The 9870-nt window shown below is 34.7% G+C and overlaps 1 pseudogene across 1 annotated transcript; it reads right to left on the bottom strand.

Annotated features, from left to right (window-relative positions):
• Positions 1-3352: 3352 nt before the first annotated feature.
• On the bottom strand, positions 3353-5223 carry LOC107642908 (AAA-ATPase At2g18193 pseudogene; annotated as a pseudogene). Its single transcript, XR_015883576.1, has one exon. The product of XR_015883576.1 is annotated as an AAA-ATPase At2g18193 pseudogene (transcript).
• Between the last annotated feature and the right edge of the window lie 4647 nt (positions 5224-9870).

Here is a 9870-nt window from a genome sequence, read left to right as displayed (position 1 = left end):
CTATTGTAGTCCCACTTAATTAATTAATTAAAGTAATTAAAATTAATATAATTACTATTTTTTATAATAATAATTTTTAAATTTATAAATTCAAAAATAATTCACTATTAAAAATATTAATATTTAAAAAAATTGTATATAAAAATAATATATAATATATAATTCGAGATTACACTAATTTATAAAATTACTTAATATAAAAAAAATATAGTTAAATTATTTTGTAAGTGTAAAAATTAAATTTATTTTTTTTATGTAAACAAATTTAATTAATTATAATTTAATATAACAATATAAATAATATTTAATATAATTATTTATATTAATTATTATTTAAAAAATTAATATAAATAATTAATGTAAATTATTAATTAAATAAAAAAATAACTATTTAATATAATTAATTATTATAATTATTAATAGATTAAACATAATTAAGTTATTTAATTTTTTAATAAATAATTAAATTATTTAATTAATTATAATTTTATATAAATATTTATTTTTAAAATAATTTGCCACATGGCAAGTTATTATTGGAGACCGGAAGGAGAAAGTCCCTGTTCAAAGGCACTCACTCGTGCCTCTCTCCTCTTGAATAGTGTACAGAGACTTCTGTTTTTTTTCTTTAATAGTTGGTCTTGCATCTGTCAAAAAGAGGGCTTTAATTTTTTGCCCCTTAGAAGTGTTTTAAGAGGATAAAATTAAAAGAATTATGAGAATTTAAAATAAGAAAAAAAAAGAATAAAAAGATGATGATGAAGAAGCGAAAGAAGAATATAAATTTTAAATTGTGTAAAATTTATTAAAAAATAGTATTGAAAATTTTTAAATGCAATATAGTTTCTTAATTTTGATATCAAAATTTTTTAATTGTAATATAAAAAAATTTTAACCAATTTTTTTATTATTGAACTAAATAATGATATTGAACTCATATATAAGATGTGTAGTAATTCATGTGTTATTTATAATAAATTGTTGAATTTTTTTGTTATAAAGCATATCTAAATGTATTTTGTTAGTTAAATGAGTTAAGATTTTAGATATGTAATTTTTTATAAATTTATTGTGTTATTTTTAATGGATATCTTATATCATTAATTTAAAATTTTTGTGTCGCTTTTGTTATTGTTAAATTAATTGTTTGATGTTGAACTAATTAAGAAGAAGAAAAAGAAAATAATAATAATAATGAAGGAAGAGTAGAAAAAAAAAATTTAAAATAAAATGGTGAAAGAAAAAAAAAATAATAATAAATTAATAATAATGACCGTGATAATGACAATAAAGTAGAGAAAGAGAAGAAAAAAGAATAATAAAGACAGAAACCAGAATAAAAACATAAAAACTAAAAAGCCCACAAATTTAGTACCATTGCTGATTTCAAGCTAGTGGATAGTGGAAATAGCGTTGCGGAAAGGCGAGACAGGCGAAGTGTCAACTGCGGTTAGAGTGACGGTGAGTCAACAAAGACGCGGATTGGCGCTGCCGGGAGACGGGAGGTCGTCGACGGCGAGGTTGAAGATGCAGTCCGGTTGGTGCTAACGAGACGAGACGGTTGGGGTGGCGGACCAGAGACGAACGAGCTTCGACGCTGTCACTAGCGCTCAGAGTTCCGATCACCGCGCTGCGTTGCTGAGGAGATGAAGCTGCAGCGAAGGCCAACAAGTCCAGCCTCTCTCGCGCAAACGGGGTGGGGAGCGGGTTGGTTTCGGGTCGGTTCGGGGCATGAATCTTTTTGGAGTTGGGCTGGGCTGTTGGCCCGGGTCCCTATCCAAAAAGGAAAAAAAAGCAAGTGGATAGTTAATCATTGGACAAAAGATTCAAAAGTGCAGCAGTCACTCTATCCTTTAGCTCCAGTGATAATGCAAGAGTGAAGACCTTAACTTTTTCATAACTTCCGGAAGAATTTGTCAATGGAAGCTTGCTGCAATGTCGGATCTCTGCTCTGGGGTAACATGCAGTGCCTGTGGCCATTGATATTGTCGCGCATGATATTACAGTGGTAGGTAATGAGTTTGGTACCGATTAGAAGCTTCAGCTGTAGAGTGGGAAAGGTGACCTCTTCCAACGCCGGGTCGGGTATAGGTTTGAGGATCTGGTTTGAAAATCTGGTTTGTTTTGGTTTGGGCCTGTCTGTAGGTCTGGACCTTGCCCAAAAAAAAAAAACTTTTTCATAACTTTTAAATGCTGCAGGTAATCATAAAAAATGTTTGTTATAGTACCTAAAGAGTATTGTTTAATTGCTAAAAAACGGTTAAATAATTAATTTTAAATTTAAAAACATAAAAATTATAAATTATAAATTATAAATATTTAAATTTTATTATAAAAAATAAATTAGACAAAAATTAATAAAAAGCAGATTTAGAGTAAAAGAAGGGTTTATCTATGGCTAGTTTTTGTTTGGATGGATGTGAGATCCACCATATTTTTTAATATGGTAATTTTGAGCATTTTTAAAAATATAAAAAAGAGAAGTGTTATGGTCAGTAATTTTTGTGTTTTGTAACCATCAATTGGTCATTAATAGTATTTTTAATGGTGTGAGATTAAATCTAATAGTGTAAGATCATTCAATTTTCTTTTGATGGTTAAATATTGGCCAACTTTTTAAAAAATTACTACCTCCAAGACTTTCTCTATAAAAAATACGGAAATTATTAAGTCTGATATCTGTATTTTAATTTTTTTTATTTTTTTAAGTAGAAATTAAAAGATCTAATTTTAGGGTAAAAATTAGAGGGTTCGATATCTATATCTCTCGTAAATAAGAGGGTCTAATTTTTATATCTTTCATAAATCAAAAGATTTGATTTCTGTATCCTAAATTAATTGGTGTCACATTTAAGAGTAATATCCTAACAATTCATAATCCAAAAAAAATTATTTTCAACCTAATATAAAAAAATAAAAAGTGTTTTCTATCTTATCTTTTCATGGTATACCTTAAAATTATAATTTAAAATTTTTTTACTAAAAATATAAAATATTTAAACTTTTAATATATTTATTTTTTATTTATTAAATTTTTTAATTTTCTATTAGTAATAAATTTATTATGCACTTTAAAGATACATGTTAATTAAATTTTTAAAAGAAAAGTTCTAAAAGTGTTAATAAAAATTTATTTTTGATATTAAAATTTTTTGTTTATAATATACTTAACAATTTTTTTTAACTCAATGTATTAAAAATGAAGCTTATTATAATAGAAAAACAAAAAAATAAATAAATAAAATAGACAAAATATTCAATAAGGTACTCTCTACTATTACCAGTAACACTACTGCATGATCATAATCATGAAATAGCAAATAGCAAGACGTTAAATAACAAAAAATATATATAATTAATCGAGATTCGCTTTCATTAAGTTCCAATATTTTTTTACCGCCTACTAGTCATCTCCCTTTATGACTATCACAGATACCATATAACGCCTTAGCCTTAACTTCGAAACCAAATGGTATATTGATTGATACAAGGTGACTACATCTCAAATCTCTAAAGTCTCAGCGGAATCTCTACTTTTGCCTGAATTGTGTATCTCTTGAAGGAACTTAAAGAGTCCATCCAAAGCAACATCAGGATCTTCGCTTCTAATCAACTGCTCTGCCACCACCGCTGGAGTGACATCTGTTGTGTCCAACAAGTCCTCAATTTCCTGAAACAGGGGATGAGGCTGGTCCCCCGGAATGTCCAAATAATTAGAGGCCAATATTCTAAACGCCTTGGCTCTGAGGAAGGACAAGTGAATGTGCATGTCCATCCTGCCTGGCCTCAACAATGCCGGGTCAATCTTGTCTTTGTGGTTTGTGGTGAATATTATAATCCTTTCCTCTCCGTAGCCTGACCACAAGCCATCCATGTAGTTGAGCAGAGCCGAGAGGGTAAACTTGTCAACCTTTATAATTTCAGGGGCAGCATCGTCATGCTGGACTGACTCTAAATCAGTGTCCCCGAAGTCTTCTTGTTCTCTGCGACGAACATGGACCTCCTTGTTGCAGTCAATGTCTTCAATGACGATGATGGAACGACTGGTTGTACTCCTCATCAGTAGCATCAGGCTCTCGTTGGAGGTAATGGAGTCCAGCTCCAAATCATACACATTGAACTTCAAGTAATTCGCAATGGCAGCAATGAGGCTAGATTTCCCCGTTCCAGGAGGACCGTACAACAAGTAGCCACGTTTCCAAGGCTTACCCACTTTCATGTAGAACTCCTTCCTCTTCAAGAACCGGTCCACATCATCCACAATGGTTCGCTTCAATTCAGGATCCAAAGCGAGCGTGTCCAGCGTGGCAGGGTGACACAACTCACTCTCGTTCCAATACCCGTGCGCCATTGAAAATATCTTAATGCTCTTGTCTGCTGCATCCATGGCCTCGCAGGTTGCAAGCAAGTGCGGAATGTACCTCTTCATCACGGTGTCTCTGTGCTTCTCGTTGAAGGTTAGAACAAACGCAGGATCCTTATCAGATTTCGAGGAGTCGGCATTTTGGTCGGAGCCTAAATCGAGAGTCCAAGTATACCGGATCCCTTCGAATTCGTCGATTACTTCTTGGTTGGCGTCGATTGCGAGCATGAGGCCCTTGTGAGAGTTCAATTTGGCTAATCTGAGGGCCTTGTAGGTTTCGGATATTCTGGTTGGGAGGTACTTGGACGCAGCGTTGTAGAGTTCGTTGTGTTCGCCGTGATGGCCATCCCATCTTTGGTTGATTCTGATGGATACGAGGTTGTTTGGTTTGTGTGTGGGGAAGAAGAATGACTCGAGCTTTTTGGCAATGGAGGAGCGGAGCTTCTCCGGCACGATGTCGTTGACAGCTGTTCTGAGAAGCATCATGAGAGTGGAGAAGGCGGCGTAGACCTCGAACCATGAGGAAGCGGATCGAAAGTTTGTGAAGGAAGAAGACAAAGACGCCATGTATGCACTCATGATGATGCTGGAAACTGGAAAATGAAGATCCCAGGTATATGAAAGAAAGAAAGGGATCGAGAGTGGTTCTAGTAATGAGGCTGTTCGTTACAAGTCAAAAAATAGTTCAACGACGTGCGCCCCACGCTATTCTATGTTAATGCTAGAAAGACAAAAATGTCAACACATTACTATCTTAAGGTTTTGCATTTTTCTTTTTTCACTAAAATGTCAAAACACAATTCAAGGACTTCAAGCACTATCTTATGAATAAATAAGTAAATCTATTCCTAGATCTCCTTTTTCTCCGGGCCTTTTCTCTTTCTTCCTTCGTGCATTTTTCATTTTATTTTTTGTTTGCAAAAAAAATTATATAATTATATAATTAAATTTATTATTTAAATAAATTTTAAAATTAATTATTGTTATTTTTTTTGTATTAATAAGTTTTGTTTTTGTGAGGATTGACTGTGGTATAGCTTATTCACCTGTGCTTATCTTCAAGCTTTTTATTTGGATGAGTTATACTTCGGCACTAAAAAAAACAAAAAAAAGTGAATATTTACCAAAATATATTCAGACGCTCAAGTAATAAGTGAATAATAAATTTTGTATTCAAGTTATTCTTAAATTAATTTCTTACTTTCTTTTTATATTTAGGGAAAAGCATCAACACTTAAGTTTTCGAGTAATTTTACTTTAATGAGAAATAATAGCATATTAGAGCGTTTTAATATGTGTTTTGATGTTTGTTATTTATTACTAATCTATAACGTTTATAATCGAGTTATAAAGTGTAACCGAATTATAACGAATATATCATAATCTCAAAACTTGATCTGGTGATAGTTTGATAAAGTAGGTTGAGTTTTAAATAATGAGTTTAACTCAACTCTTTTTGTTATAGGTATGGAATCCCCAGTTCAACATATTTTATTAAACTAAAACAGACAAAAAAAAAAAAAAATAGATAATGAAGTAAATAAATAAATAACTTTTGAAAAAAAAGTCTTGTCATTAAATGGAAAGAAGTCACCGTTCTGTTTTGCAATGCAATCGGTACTGTTGGTTTGAAAAGAATCAAGGATTATGATTTTGAAATGGAACTGAATAAATTCCATTAATTTTGACATTGTATTTATTTGAAATCTTGAAGGGTTTCATAAAAGTAACTTCTCTTTCATCAAAACATGTTGGAAAAAGAAGAGATAAAAACATGAGTAAAAGAGTTGAGTTTTGGTATCTATCACTCTTGTTTATAGGGGTGTTCGCAGTGCGGTTTGGTTCGATTTTTAAAGAAAAAGCCATCCGATCCGATCGTTTAATTACTCTGCAGTTCGGTTTGGTTCGTTTTTTTTTTCAAGCTCATCCAAACCAAACCAATTAAAATCGGTTTGGTTTGGTTCGGTTTGTTCGATTTTTTCAATCAAATAAAAAAAAATTCTACCATACTATTATGCAAAGTCATAACATTGAAATCGACAAACCAAAATACACAATAGGTAACAAAGTCTTGATCTAATGAAATATAACGACAACAGAATTCAAATACGACAATTAAAGAAGTTTAATAGTTCAACAATCAACACAACTGAAAATAAAAATAAATTGTCATTAAACTGATAGCAAAGTTATGGGTAGGATCTAATGCCTCCTTCGAAAATTTTTTGCATTGTGACAAGAAGTAATTTTTCATGTTACTAGTGCCATTTTTATGTGTATCACAAGCATAACTAGCCCCACACCAATTACATTTAGCTCTAGGATACTGTGAATTACTAGTTTCATCTCTAGTAAAGTGATCCCATGTCCAAGACCTAGGTCTACAAGGTTTTCTCTTACCTTCGTCGGTCTCAGTTTCAGCAGAGTCATCAACGGGAGCTTCTTCAATAGCCCGCCTTTTCCCTCGGCCTCTACTAGCAAGCTTCCTTGTGTTTCGCTGAGGAGCTAGCACAGGAGGCAATGCAGTCGGAGATCTGATGCTTGTTGATTCATTCGGAATAGGAACTGGAGGCAATCCAGTGTCGCCCATATTCTCACTTGAACTGACGTCAAACTACATAAACAAATACAATAAATCAAGGACAGAAATAAACAAGCAATAAATTGAACAAAACCATATAATCTTAACAATAAATCAATCACAGAAACAAGCAGCTGAAGTTTAGATCATTAAGCAGCAGTAAACAAGCAATAAACTCAACAAAACCAGATAATCAAGCACAGAACCAACAATAAACAAGCACAGAACCAGCAATAAATCAAGCACAGAACCAGCAATAAACAAGCAGCTGAAGTTTAAATCATTAAGCACAGAACCAGCACTGAATAACTGATAAACTGATAAACTGAACAATAAACTGATAAACTGATAAATCAATAGACTGATAAACTGAACAATAGACTGATAAATTAGCAATAAACAATAAATCAGCAATAAACAATAAACTGATAAACTGATAAATCAGCAATAAATAATAAACTAATAAACTGACAAGTTATAACCCTAAGCCTAAACTGAACAACAAATTAGCAAAGTTTACCTGAATAGATGGCTCGGGCTCCATATGCACTTGAGTCGGACAATCGGTGGTTGGGTGGGTGGGCTCCAGAAACGCTGCTGGGTGGACTGGAGGCACCGAGGTCGGAGGTGGCTCCAGAAACGCTGCTGGGTGGAGGCTGGGTCGTGCACCGGCGGTGGGGGTTCTCCTCTGTTCGGCGGTGGGATTTGGAGGAACTGAGGAAGGCTTCGACTCTCAACGAGGTGGGTGACTCAGGCTGTCTCCGTGGCTGAGTGAGTGGGTGCGCAGGCCGCACGGCGAGATATGGTGGCTCACTGGCTCAGGCTGGCTCCGATCTGGGATTTGGAGAGGGATTTGGAGAGGGACTCGCGCTGTCGCGCATGGGTTTGGCCGTCTAAGGAAGGAGAAAGACGCATTTGGGGGATAGGGGGAGTGAGGGTATGGCCGTCTTACACTCTCATGTCTGGGTCTGGGTCTGGGGAGTGGGGTAGGTAGTTTTTAATTTTTAGGGTTTTGGGAAGAATCGGTTCGGTTCGGTTCGGTTAGGGTTTTGGTGGTGAGAACCGAAAACCGAACCGAACCACAAAAAAATAGCAACACATTATTTTTTCGGTTTTTTCGATTTTTGGTTTTCAGTTTTTTCGGTTCGGTTCTTCGGTTTAGTTCGGTCCGGATCGGTTTTGAACACCCCTACTTGCTTATTATACTATCTTCTTCTTCATCTTTGCTATTTGAAAACGATGGTTAAGAAAAAGGAAAAAGAAATACGAAAAGATGATGATGATGATGATGATTATTGTTCGTATAAGTGGGTTAGTGAGGATGTGAAAATACGTAGTTCTTTATTCGTGGATAAGGATAGTGTAGGTAAAATAGATGTATCAAAAATAGTGAGGGAAGGATTTGGGATTCGGGTAGAATTGTTACCAATGTAGTAGGGCTGGTCATCTTTATAAAAAAAAGTGGTTTTGAATACTTTTACATGCATAGTTGTGTGGTGGAAGAACCTTAGGTGAAACTATCGTTTAATGGGTTCGAATGTGATGTGCTAAAACAGTTGAACTATGCTTTTTCTCAACTTCATCCAAATGGTTGGGCTTTTTTTAGGTGTTTTGAAATGGAATATTTGAAAATAAAACCCTCAGTAGAGTTGTTCTTTTCCCTTTTTCAAGCTAAAGGGGTTTGGAGAAGGATTTGGGTTAATTTAAATAGCTCTTTTGGTTTTGTAGTTTTCAAACTGTATAAGTCTTCTTTAAAAAACCAGCGACTAAAAAATGTCTTTTGGATTAAAGAATGCCAGCGCCACATACCAGCGACTGATGAGCAAAGTATTTTCCCCTCACATAGGGAAACTTATGGAAGTATATACAAACGACATGCTTGTTAAAACCAAGGTCGACTCAACACTTTTGTCTGATCTCTCCGAGGTGTTCTCTACAATAAGGAAGTACGGGATGAGGCTAAACCCCTCAAAATGCACCTTCGCATTAGAGGCGCAAATATTCTTAGTTTCATACTAACTCAAAGAGGCATAGAAGCGAACCCAGACAAGTGCAAAGCCGTACTATACATGAAGAGTCCGACCTGTCTCAAAGAAGTTCAATAATTAAATGAAAGGTTGGCAGCCCTATCTATATTCCTAGCAGGGTCAGCATTGAAAACACTACCCATATACTCAATCCTCATAAAGAAGAAGTAGTTTGAGTGGACTCCAGAATGTGAGCAAACCTTTCAATAATTCAAAACCTTTCTGGGTCAACCCCTATACTTACCTGACCTATAGCAGGAGAAGAGCTCGTCCTCTACTTAGTAGTGGCGAGCCGAGCTATAGCCTTAGCTTTTATCATAGAAGATGAGAACGGACAACAACTCATCTACTTTGTTATCAAAGCCTTACAAGGAGTAAAATTAAACAATTAAAAGATAGAAAAAGTTCGTGTATGCTCTTATTCTCACCTTTCGAAGGCTCCAACCTTATTTCTAAGCTCATACCATAAAGGTCCGTACTAATCAACCAATGAAACACATTCTACAAAAGACGGATTTGGCAGGACGGATGTTGCAATGGGCTGTGGAAGTGTCCGAATTCGACTTGAGGTATGAAACTCGGACAGCAATCAAATCCTAGTATCTCGCTAACTTCGTAGCTTAATATACCAAAAGTTGGGGAAGCCCAACAGCGTGGAGCATATATGTATACGGGTCGTTCAATAAAACCGGCAGTAGAACAGGCGTCATCTTAGAAAGTGAGCAAGGAACTCAGATAGAACTCTCATTAAGGTTCGAATTTTCAGCTTCTAATAACCAAGCAGAGTATGAAGCCTTACTTGTTGGCTTGAAGCTAGCTAAAGTAGTGGGAGCAGAAAAGCTAATAGTGTTCAGTGACTCTCAAGTGGTAACTTCACAGATTAACGATACCTATCAAGC

This window comes from Arachis ipaensis, chromosome B5, assembly GCF_059453495.1.
Source record: "Arachis ipaensis isolate K30076 ecotype BB chromosome B5, ASM5945349v1, whole genome shotgun sequence".
Lineage (NCBI taxonomy): Eukaryota > Viridiplantae > Streptophyta > Magnoliopsida > Fabales > Fabaceae > Arachis > Arachis ipaensis.
This window is presented reverse-complemented; position numbering and strand designations above follow the sequence as displayed.